Here is a 13,216-nt window from a genome sequence, read left to right on the forward strand (position 1 = left end):
TCTTCACGAGCTTCTGGAGAAAAAAGGTAATGATTGACACTTAGATGCGATTGATTTCTGAAAGAATGAATGAAGGTACGGGTTCCTAGAAGTTTTGACGTGTAGGAGGCGGCCTCAAAATTAAAATTCTCCCACTCAAATTTTCAGAGCCAATCTAGGCCGTTGGATGCGTATCCCACCGTTGAACATGGGGAACAGGATGTAACTTGCGGTCATAAATGTGCGTGTTCCGGGTTTCGAAGCGTCAGGGGCGTTTTCAAGGAACGAAAGGACCCCTACATGTGTGGCGGCTTACAAAGTGTGCGGAAGGTGTGCTGTTCGGTTCAAAACTCTATTTCTCTCCTCGGATGGGAGGGGAAAAATAAAGATTTGAGGGGCTATTGTGGGGGGTAAAACCTCTTGAATAAACGTTTGGGCTTTGGGCCTGATTGGATGGTACCAATTTGTGTTGATCAGGGCCTCTAGGCCCACAAGTCAGTCCGCACTGTAGAGGTTCGAGGAGTTGTCCGAGGAGGAGTGCCGCCTTGGATAGGCCCGACAATGACCCTGGGACTTGCTAAATGGGTTAGAGGCAGAATTCTGAAGAAACTAATGGGTAAAAGGGTGATCCAAGCACCCTTTAGAAGCAAGAACGTGTGAGAAATATCTGAGGAAAAAGCTGCTACCACCACATTAAAGGTCCTGCATCTACCTCCCTGGCCGCATTAATGGGGAAATGACATCTGAACAGTGGAATTCAGCCTTCCTGCTATTAGTTGAAGACTTCAAGAAGGTGGTGAATGGGTCAAGTATCTAAGGGGAAGATTTGTATGACACATGGAGGAACCAGTGAAGAAGAAGAAGTATATAAGGAGACGAGAGAGGAAAGAGAGGGGGCGCGACTCTTTACCTAAAAAGAACTAAGAATTGTAAACTTTGGCATAGAGAAAGAATATTTATACAAATCGTTCTCGACTTACGTCCGAGGAGGTCTCCTTGTCATACTAGTTTATCATTTGCATAGATTGTGGCACTCTAGCCTGTTAATTGAACTTCTAACATCCCAAACCTAGGTTTTAAATCCATACTCTACAAATTTCATTGTATAAGGCTCGTTGGGCTTGAGCCCATCACCTGCTTTTGGGTCCGGGTACAATTGTGCACTTACACTTACTACATTCATAAAATTTGTTTCCTACATTAATTAAAATTGTTCATTGTTTTCTCATAAAATTGTTCAGTGTTTTCTGCATAAACTATTTCTAGCATTCTTTATAAAATTATTTTTCATTCAGCATTATTTAAAAAATTGTTCACTCTTTTTTCTACGTAAATTATTCTCTGTTCATTGCATAAATTGTTAACTGTTTTCTCATAAAACACCTAGTGAAATCGTGTTTTCTAAATTCAGAAGTCAAATCTGAATGCTTTTTCATGTTTGATTTTCACAATAATCGAATCTATTTTTCTGCATTGATAAAATCTATTTCTATATTAATAAAATTTGCTCTCTGCACATCATGTTTACAGTATATTCAAATCGACTTACTACATTCATAAAATTTGTTTTCTACATTAATTAAAATTGTTCATTGTTTTCTCATAAAATTGTTTACTGTTTTTTGCATAAACTATTTCTAGCATTCTCCACAAAATTATTTTCCGTTCAGCATTATTTAAAAAATTGTTCACTCTTTTTTCTACATAAATTATTCTATATTCATTGCATAAATTTTTAATTTTTTTCCTCATAAAACACTTAATGAAATCGTGTTTTCTAAATTTAAAAGTAAAATCTAAATGCTTTTTCGTATTTGAATTTCACAATAATCGAATATATTTTTTTGCATTGATAAAATCTATTTCTACATTAATAAAATTTGCTCTCGGCACATCATGTTTACTGTATATTCAAATCGGCTTAATGCATTCATAAAATTTATTTTCTACATTAATTAAAATTGTTCATTGTTTTCTCATAAAATTATTCACTATTTTTGGCATAAACTATTTCTAGCATTCTCTATAAAATTATTTTCCGTTCAGCATTATTTTAAAAATTGTTCCCTCTTTTTTCTGCATAAATTATTCTCTGTTCATTGCATAAATTGTTAACTATTTTCTCATAAAACACCTAGTGAAATCGTGTTTTCTAAATTTAAAAGCCAAATTTGAATGCTTTTTCATGTTTGAATTTCACAATAATCGAATCTATTTTTTTGCATTGATAAAATCTGCTATTGTTTCTAACCAGTAGTCACGGATTATGGGAAGAACGTTTTGACTAACATCCTTGAAAATGACCAAAGATAATAAACAGCTTGGAACTGTTGAGCCCTGACCAGAAGTACCCATATGCTATTACTTTTAACCAGTGGTCACAAATTATGGGAAAAGTGTTTTGACTAGCATCCTTGAAAATAACCAAAGATAATAAACAGTTCTACATGTGCTGCTCAATAGCTCGGCACTGTTAAGCCCTAACTAGAAGTACCCATCCAAACTTACGTGAATACACAGATATGCAAAGCATCCCTGGAAAGTTTATGCATCAATTTTGGGGGTGAGCTGTCCACCATTTCTACACTGATGTTCGCAGTGCTGCATGTGCTGCTACAAATAGTTTATGCAGAAAACAGTGAACAATTTTTATGAGAGAACAATAAACAATTTTAATTAATCTAGAAAACAAATTTTATGAATGCAGTAAGCATATTTGAATATACAGTAAACATGATGTGCAGAGTGCAAATTTTATTAATGTAGAAACAGATTTTATCAATGCAGAAAAATAGATTCGATTATTGTGAAATTTAAACATGAAAAAGCATACAGATTTGGCTTTTAAATTTAGAAAACACGATTTCACTAGGAGTTTTATGAGAAGACAGTGAACAATTTATGCAGTGAACAGAGAATAATTTATGCAGAAAAAAGAGTGAACAATTTTTTGAATAATGCTGAACAGAAAATAATTTTATGCAGAATGCTAGAAATAGTTTAAACAGAAAATAATGAATAATTTTTATGAGAAAATAATGAACAATTTTAATTAATGTAGAAAACAAATTTTATGAATGCAGTAAGCAGATTTGAATATACAGTAAACATGATGTGCAGAGAGCAAATTTTATTGATGTAGAAACAGATTTTATCAATGCAGAAAAACAGATTCGATTATTGTGAAATTTAAACATGAAAAAGCATTTAGATTTGGCTTTTAAATTTAGAAAACACGATTTCGCTAGGTCTTTTACGAGAAAAAAATTAACAATTTATGCAATGAACAGAGAATAATTTATGCAGAAAAGAGAGTGAACAATTTTTTAAATAATGCTGAACAGAAAATAATTTTATGCAGAATGCTAGAAATAGTTTATGCAGAAAACAGTGAAAAATTTTATGAGAAAACAATGAACAATTTTAATTAATGTAGAAAACAAATTTTATGAATGCAGTAAGTAGATTTAAATATATAGTAAACATGATGTTCAGAGAGCAAATTTTATTAATATAGAAACTAATTTTATTAATGCAGAAAAACTGATTCGATTATTGTGAAATTTAAACATTAAAAAACATTTAGATTTGGCTTTTAAATTTAAAGAACACGATTTCAGGAGATGTTTTATGAGAAAACAGTGAACAATATCTAAACATGGAGTGCTACAACTCACCAAGAAAAAAAGTTGCCAAAGCGACTTTCACATCATCAACCAAACATTTAGATCTACATAAAAAAAATGTTTCACATTCCTCTTAGAAACACTGCAAGTCAAGAACTTACATATCCATATTTAACTTAAATTTCTTTCGGTGTGCCCATGGCTAAAAATAGAGTGAGATTTTTCTTTTACATGTTGTTCTAATTTCTCATTGTAACCCCCAATATTTTAACCAATTTGACCATAACGCTTTCGAGAAGTTAGAAGTTGATGAGTGTGTTAAAAATAAATGAACAAGGGGTATGAGTGGCCTAAAAAATTCATATTTTGAAATTAAAATCCCTATATTTTACAATGATTCTATTTAAATAAATAAAAACATAAACACTACTTATTTTTATGTTTATGTTTATTTGTCAATTATCCAAAAAAAAAAAGTTACGAGGAACTCGAGCATAGTAAACTCGAGTTCCATATTACAAGGAACTCAATATGGAACTCGAGCTCACCAAGCTCGAGTACCATAGTAAAAAAAAACATAAACATAAAAATAAACATACTCGAGCCTGGTACACATAAAAATAATGTGGTACTCGAGCTCGAGTTTACCAAGCTCGAGTACCACATTATTATTTTTTAATTGCACAAATTCCAGGTCAGCGGTGCCACGATGGCCGAACTTCTAAGAACTCGACTTTCTTAAGCTCGAGTACCATTTAGAACTCGAGTTTTAGAAACTCGAGTACTAGAAAAATGGTATATCCCTAATAAGTTTCAAAACAGTGTTTTTTTTGCTACAAATTTTAGAAAATGGTGGTATTTGGCCATTTTGGCCCAAATATCATAATGAAACCTCTAGCTGTGGCAGTGTCAGGCATAGACTATGTAAATATATATACAAGGAACCTACACAGTAAAACAGGTACACTTTGCATGCAGTGACAACGAGCCATGCACTGGTGTCTCTCTACTCTCTAGCTACAATTAAGTAATTAACCTAGAAGCTGCTCAAGAAAGCCAATCAAGTGGCCTTTTTGCTGGGAGGCATATGGAGAATTAAAAACTACAACTGTTCCTCCAATTGATTGTTTGCAAACTGGCAAATCACCAATCGCCAAAGCTCAGTCTACTGTTGATTCTTGCTGAGCTTAGCCTAAATATATATATTAGGACAAAAAATATTTAAATATTTCTCTAGGGATGTGCTGCTTATTTCTCATACCCAAGTTCCTGTCAAATTAATTTAGACTGTACACCAAGTTATGAATGATTCAAGTGAATCAGCATACAATATTGTTATTTCTATATATACATATAAAAGAATGTATACCACTTCATTTTATGTACATGTGTAGGTTACTTTTATACAAATCTGTAGTCCTACGTACAAATAAATGACTTTTTTTTTTTTTGCTATATACAAATAAATGACTTATTTCTGCTACTTGCGTAATACTTATATTTAATATTTAGTGTAAACCTTATAAATATTAATATTGACCTCATAACTCATACATATAGCTGAGTACTTAAGAAACAATTTTGGTACAGCTCTTGCAATGTAATTACCTGAATTGCCTGCCTAATCAACATATGTAATTGTAATTCCTCTAATGAAGCCTTACAACTATTTTAGAGAAGTTCATTTACCAAAAGAAAAATGTCTAACTCTAGAGTTCTTTTCAAAGGATTAATTCAATTCATATGTGAGTATGACTTTGACTCATGGGATGATGCTACCGGTTAATATCAGACAATATTAGTATCAGATATCAATCATCGATATTTGATATAAATCAGCAGTTAAACAATCTCTGACCAATATTTAATTGTGTGTAAAATATTTTTTTGGCCAAATTATAAAACTCATATTCTTAGAATTGGTGACCTGAAATTCACCTGGTGAAATTTTTGCTTTGTGAAGGTTTTCCTCATTAGTCAAAATATCATTGTGTCAAATGAATTTTTGTTGCACTCTAGATTATAATTGTGATTTGTTGGTGCATTCACGATATTTGCGTAAAATCTAAATAATTAATCAATTTGGGTAATTGAATTAATTAATAAAGGTCAATCTATAACCCAACAAAGATGACTCTGTCCTACCTCATTCAGATCTTCTAAAATATCACTTAGCCTTTAAAAAACCTTCTACAAAAACATGCACACTTTAAATCTCAATCTCTCCTGTCCAAATAAACTCTCTTTTGGCAAGCATATTGTTATATTTTACGTTTCCTGGTGCTTCAGTAGAAGTTTCCATAAACCTGGTTTGTGGGCTAGCTATCTTAAATGTTTTACAGTAGGAGTTCTTTGGCAGAAGATCACAATGTTACTACTCCACGACATCGTTCCCAAGAAATCGTTAAAGAATGTCAGATAAACCCTAAACCATATCGGAGTTCCACAAAGAAACCAAGTAGAGAAACCATAACATCACTCCCGGGGAACTACGTCATTGCTCCCAAGGAACTATTGATTCATTGTTCCCTAGGAATTGAGTGGAGGAACTCTGTCACAAAAAGTAGTCCACAAGAAAATATAAGCCTTAAATATTCTATTTTTAGTTCCCTTTTTATTTTGAATATTATAAATCATTATTTTATTCATTTTTTAAGAAGAAAAAAAAGAAGAAGCCATTTTACAACATTCAAACCCTTAGGATACATTTGGTACGCTGTAATAAACTCTATAATGTAATATTTATTCCTTAGGAATAACCATTCGGTTGTTTGGTTAGACATTTAAATAACACTAATGTTATTTACAACCTAATATAAATTGTCACTCTTGACATATATTATGAGAGGATTATTACTTAATTATTTGTTTATTATACTTACACTAAAACGTATTTAGACATTTAATAATGAATTGAGAGGGTCAAGTTGTATTTTCCAAAAAAGCGACTTGTAAATATAAATACATTGTATGGTAAAATAGATATATATCAAAATGTTTGGGGGGGCCTTGGCCCCCTCTAGTCCCTTTGATAATCCACCATTGGCCTGAAGAGTGAGCATTCCTCGAGAGGCATTAAATAGGCCACATGGACCAAAAGACAAAATACCAAGAAAGGAGGTAGAGATGTGTAAGCAAGAATAAGAGAAATGTTCAGATAAAGTACTCATTACCTTTGCATTTAATGCATTGCACAAACCCAGCTGGCTACATTAATGACAAACCTCTGAACAGTATCTTCATAGCTTGTAGCACATTCTACTACCTCTAGCAAAACCCTGATGGGACAAGCATCCAAAGAAAGATTGGTGGCTATACAAGTAAAGGGTTGGGATGCTATTCAGATAGCTATATAAAGAAAGTGAACACCTCCAGATATGTGGACGAAAAAACTAGAATGAAAAATATATTCTGTGTATCATTACTCTGTAACCAAGACTTGAACATTATATAAACTAGCACTCCTCAGATTAACCCGAGGTAGAATTAATATCGAAATCTTCTTCTCTCTTATGAGATACATGATGTTTTTCCATTAACTTAAAAGTCAAACCATAAAGGCATACTAAGGTTGACCTTGGAAACTCATTCTCTACTAATTAATTGTTCTAGGCCATCAAATATTAATTCTCCTTCCAATCTGAGTTAAAATTGATTTTTGCCAGCCTATAGTTTTTATTTATAAATTGGTATCTATATGTTGTGATAAAAATAACTATACTATTGTAATATGATGTTATCAATTTTTTATATTTATTAAGATTAATTAATAAAAATAATACTAATCAATTAATCATATATATTTGTTCAATATATAAAAGGATAGATATTAAGCCATAATGTAAAATATATATCTTTTAAAAATGATATTTTAGGAAATTTGACAAAAATATAATGACATTCCACTATCTTAACATAGATTCAGGTTTCCATTACAATGTTATCCGCAAACAAATGAATATGAATAGTTACTCCATTCCAACTTCTTGTATCATTACTTATAATACTTATTCTTATTACATTATAATAATTACTACAATATATCAAACGTGCCCTTAAAGTGATATTTTATTGCTTAGGGTGACTTGTTTGCATGACTTTTGGTCTTTGACTTCAAGTACAATCTCGAATCTACCCTCCAATGTATCAAGCTACACATGCGTAAAAACGGCCTCAACAACTATAAAGAAATAAAAAACTCAGTTTGCCTAATATGTATTGTGCCTCGTGCTGCCAAAACATTGGGTTGAAGCATTCGTCAATTAGTAATATTGCCTAGAAATGTACTTAACAAGCCAAGACCTACCGTCAGAACCCAAAATCCTTATTGATAGAAGTCCCTGACAGGCCAGTCGGTAGATATAACAAAACATAAACCTTGATTTAATCTGATCCACAAACAATTTTTTTTTTTTTTTTAAGTCTGAGCAGAGTGGTAGCAAATAATAAGCTCCAAAGATGATACATAATATACATATTACGAATGCAATGTTAGCAACCACTTAAGTCTTAACTGAGGCATCTAAAAATGTGGGGTTTGAACACATAATGCAACATCGTCTGTCATTATCAGCTCAAACACGTACGCAAACTATCTCCTACTTGCAAAGCATTTTCTCTCATAAATGCAGACCAACCAAGTGAGAATTCATATGGTGAAAATGAATAATTGTATAACTTCATCAGAGGCCATAATCGGTCAATATATCGTGCCTCATGCTGCTTGAACATTGAGTTGAAGCATTCATCAATTGGTAATAATTTCATGGACTTTGTCAATAAAATGTGAACCATTCACTCTTTGCAACGTTCGAAAGCAAGTGGCAACAGCTCATTTTCAACTGGTGATGAAAAGGAATAATGAGCATAGTAAGCTCAAATCATCAACATGCTCAAAAGTGTGTTGGACATGAATAAAGGGATAAATTTTGCAGGCAACTAGTTAGCCAAACCATAACAACCTGACCAAAATTCTAACAATAGCTAGTGACTTTTAAGCCTTAAATAAGGGTCAAGATTGTTGGGCAAAATATACAGACCCTACTGATAGAAGTCCCTGACAGACCAGGGCTGTAGATATAACAAAACATCAACCTTGATTCAATCCAATCCAAAAACAGAAAAGGGATAGTCTTAAACAGAGTAGTACCAAAATAATAAGCTCCCAAGATGATACATAATACACTATTTACAATGCAACGTTAGTAACCACTTAATCGAAGCATCTAAAAATGTGGACTTTTAACACAACATCGTCCCTCATAATCAGCTCAAATACGCAAACATCTCGTACTTGCAAAGTATTTTCCCTTGCAAATGCAGTCCAGCCAGAAGATAGCTTGCAAAATGAACCCTGATACATTCTTTCATAAGCGTATAACTTCACAGGCCATAATCGGTCCACAACCTGAAGCTTCACAGTGAGCACACTTCCTTTGGTGTAGTCCTTTGTAAAGCCTTTTCTCAGTATGTAGTTCATAATGCCATGTGGTAAACTCTGAACAAAAAATAATAAAAGATACTTCAAAAATAGTAGAACCCATTTGGATGAAAAGCAGTTTTGAGACAATAATATTATTTGTTATGCTGATGGTTGAAGGGCAGTTATATGGATGCCAGTGATTTGATTAAATTGTTCATAATGACTTTATATTCTTATGTGATTTCCTTCTACCTAATATGATACTATTTGATATCCAGATGATACTGTTAAATATAAATGAAACTTCAATTCCCTTAAAAACACAAACAAGCAAACATCATTACCAAGTTATGTCCAGCAACAACTCTCTGCTACATGCTTTCTAATTAATCTATGAAAATTCACAGTTAATAGGAGTTGCATTTCTAAAACCCAATAAGATGTTCAGCTGAAAGCTTACCACACGACCATTGCCATTAATGTATGATGGTTGCATGATAACCACATAAAGGGGATTTTCTGATTTAAAAGCATTCGCTCTCACAAGATTTTCAGCTTTTCCGTTAGAAGTCATCAATTCTTGCTTCTTCTCAAGAGCCTTATAGTCTTGGTTCTTCACAAGAGCCTTAGCTTTTAGCCTTCTCCGATTGGTAGACATGCTTACACAACCATCTTTCGCAGGACATTGGTCATGTGAGAAAGACACATCATCCAGATTGCAATCAGATTCAAGTTTAACTAACGGGCTGCTTTTGTGTCCTACTCGATTTCCTCCACCCCTATGAGCTGATCCTGAAATGACATGAAAATATGAAGTCATGCACATGAAACTAATAGCAATCAGGCTTACAAAATCAACCAGTTCCTTACCATTCAATAGAGGGCAATCAATATCATTAGCAGCCCGGAAAATGGCAACTTTAAAAGCAACTTCAATGCCATTAGTTAGCTCAAAGATACAAACGTCACCTACTTTTAAGTTATTGTCTCGTGCAAATTCCTTCCAACCCTGCTGAAACATGGCTTTTGTTTGTGCAATGGCTTCGTAAAAACTAAACTTAATAGACCAAGTTCGCCCATTAAAAGACCGAAGGATGACAAATTCACCACTCATCTTCCTCATGTATTTTTTCGCAAAGCTGGGAGATATACTCTATAAAAGATAATAAAGAAAAAGGGTAATAAGGAAGATTTCTCCTTTTCAGCCAACAAATAAAGGAAAAAAATGCTTTTGGTTAACAAATGTTTGAGCCTGCACGTTTCTGAACTAGAAGCTTACCATTGATGTCCCGGGGTATACATATGATGGTTGCATGACAACCATGAAAAAATGATTATTAGATACAAAAGCTCTAACTCTCTGAAGAGCTCTATCTTTCTCACTGGCAGACAATGGCTGTATCCTCTCAATAACCTCAGATTTTGGGCATCTCTTCGTAGCTCTACTGCATTCTTCTGCTTAAAAATAAGGTTCAGTTAGGGGCTATAAACACATGACACTGTTATACTTTTACACTCGTTCACATCTGCTATTTCACACACTAATCCACAAGTGATATGGGAATGTTCACATTTTAAGCACATAGAGTGGAAGTGAAAAAAGAGATGTGAAATAGAAGATGTGTGATAATCAAAATCCTAAACAAAAGTCTAAGATTCAAACCTTTAGATTCTCGCCTAGTAAAAGATACCGTTGCATTCATTTTTGACTTCTCTAACATTGACCCTTTAGATTTAGTGAGTTCAGGTCTAAAGTGTGTATCCCCTGCTTGCAAATAAGAACTTCTTGGATTGGTTTTTGCCCTCTTATGAGGTAGAGGGCATGGTAATGGTGATTTCTCCCTTGTTTTTCGGCTTGGCATAAAGCCATCCATGATTTCAATAGAGTTATCATCACTCTCAATGTCTTCCATCCTACGAACTTGGTGTTGGTCACCTAAAGGTTAGTCTATTTCTGTTGCAGTGGCATCAAATATGAGTACATAAAAGTGTGAATTTCCTTCATATCTGAAAACTAGCAAGTGCCCCAGGGTTGACACCTTGCAAATTCGCACCAACCATTTTGAAAACAAACCTCACCATCACGTTTTTTCATCTTGACCTTCCATTTTGTACCATTTGGAACCGTAAGAAATGCCATATTTGACAGATCAACTCCATATTTGCTTATAAACTTTTTTGGAATCCGCTGTAAAGAATCTCCATAACATAAATGCAGGCTTTGTAAATAAAAACATGCAATCAATCAAGCTCTATTCTCGTTGTGCAGTCAGTACCATTACAAAAAATGGATTTAGTCTTTCTTTTATAATAATACTTTAAAATTGTTCAAAGAAGATACTTGTTGGTAGAGAAAAAAAAAAAAAAAAACAGACAAAAACCATATAGACAGTCCTTGAAAGAGGTAAAAAAAAAAAAAAAACTGATGGGATATTTTGTTCCACTGTATCAAAAACTCGAAAAGGCTATAGCCATAACCTACGCGCATTACAAAAGGGCAGATTTACATGTCACATAGAATAAAGTCCTCCTATTTGCTTGTACTGTTTTCTTATTTTCTTCTACTATTCTTGTTCCGCAGTCAAAGAAGGATTAAGACTTATTTAATATTATTACCATTATTATTGTTAAAAGAATATAATGATTGAATAAAAAGAAATGAAGTTTCATGTGAGAAAACAAAACAAGAAAAACCATTACAAGTTTACCTAGTTGATTATAATGATATTGAAAAAATATACAGTCCAAAAAGAAGAAAAAAGAACTCATGGCCTAACCTTGTCCCACTTCTTTTGTTTCTCTCCTGTTTCGGGTTGAGTATAGGATGAGCCAAAAAGTATTTGTTCAGGAAAAAAAAAAAAACACTCATGCCTACGCATTACAAAATGAAAGTTTGCATGACTACATGTAACATTGAACCAAGTTCACGGATTTGCTTGAACTTGGTCATCAACAAATATAAATTTTTCAAGAATCACAGATAAAGAAAGAGATCATGGAAGTATACTTGCAAGCTTTCCTTCTTGAAGAGTTTGAGGCATAATAATCTTAAAAAAGTGTGGGGCCTTTGTGGTAAGATCAGCAGGGCTATCCTCATTGTCTCTCCGCCGTTGAAGAGTCATAGTTCTAGTTGAAGAAGTTGAACTGTTGATGCTTCTTGAGTACGAAAAATATTAAGGCTACCCTACAATAGTAAATAGTGCCTGAATGTTGGCCTTTGTGCTTTTATTTTTTATTTTTTTATAACTTTAATAGAGGCCATTAAAAAGAGTGCGTAGAGTAATGAAAATCCAATTAAAGAGTTCACCAAAAAAAGAGAATCCAATTAAAGCGTTGTCAATTCAAGCAAATCAATCCCAGGTGGGAGCTGAAGTGAAGTTGCAATTGTAATAATCAGGGAGTTTGGATCAAAGGTTTTGCAAGATCTATTGGGTACATTACTAGTGTGATGGCTGAATTATGGGCGTTGAGGGATGGTTACTTAGCCATTCAACTGGGACTAAATGCGTTGGAAGTGGAACTTGACGCCAAAGTAGTAGTGGAGATGCTTAATAATTCTGCCTGTCCTAACAGAAAACTTTTCCCTCTGTTACATGATTGCAGGTTCCTCTTGTCAAGACTCATGCAGGTTTGGGTAGTACATGTTTTTAGGGAGGCAAACAAATGCGCCGATTTTTTTTGGCTAAGAGGGGCTGTTCCATGAGGGAAGATTTTGTTATTTTTGATGCCTACCCTCTGGTGAATTAGTTAAACTTATTGTATCAGATATTAATGGTCAGTCTGACCTTAGGCTTGTAGCCACAACATTGGCCTCTGTGGCCAGCTTGTAGTTTGTTTTCTGTTTTATATATATTCAAGCAGAGTAATTCTTAGGTACTCTTGAGCACGGAGAATGGTGCTCCTTTCTCTCACATTCATGGCGGAGTCTGCTGATTAAATTTATGGTGGGGTTCACCATGAATGTGAGAGGAGGAAATACCATTTCACTATACTCAGGGAATACTTAAGAATTTTCCATTCAAGCCTGTTAACCAAAAAAAATTGTAATAATCAATATTTATTACCACCTCCCACCTGTCTAGTCAACGTAACATCCCGTTTAATTAACTATTTAAATCTTCTGAAGGACTTAAAAAGTTTTCGGAAGAACTTAGACCCCGACTTAGGGGTGATACACAACTCAAATATA

At 33.7% G+C, this 13,216-nt stretch overlaps 1 pseudogene; it reads right to left on the reverse strand.

Annotated features, from left to right (window-relative positions):
- Window positions 1-9,806: 9,806 nt before the first annotated feature.
- On the reverse strand, window positions 9,807-12,149 carry LOC142632630 (B3 domain-containing transcription factor VRN1-like; annotated as a pseudogene).
- Window positions 12,150-13,216: the final 1,067 nt, after the last annotated feature.

This window comes from Castanea sativa, chromosome 1 (assembly GCF_040712315.1).
Source record: "Castanea sativa cultivar Marrone di Chiusa Pesio chromosome 1, ASM4071231v1".
Taxonomy (NCBI): Eukaryota; Viridiplantae; Streptophyta; class Magnoliopsida; order Fagales; family Fagaceae; genus Castanea; species Castanea sativa.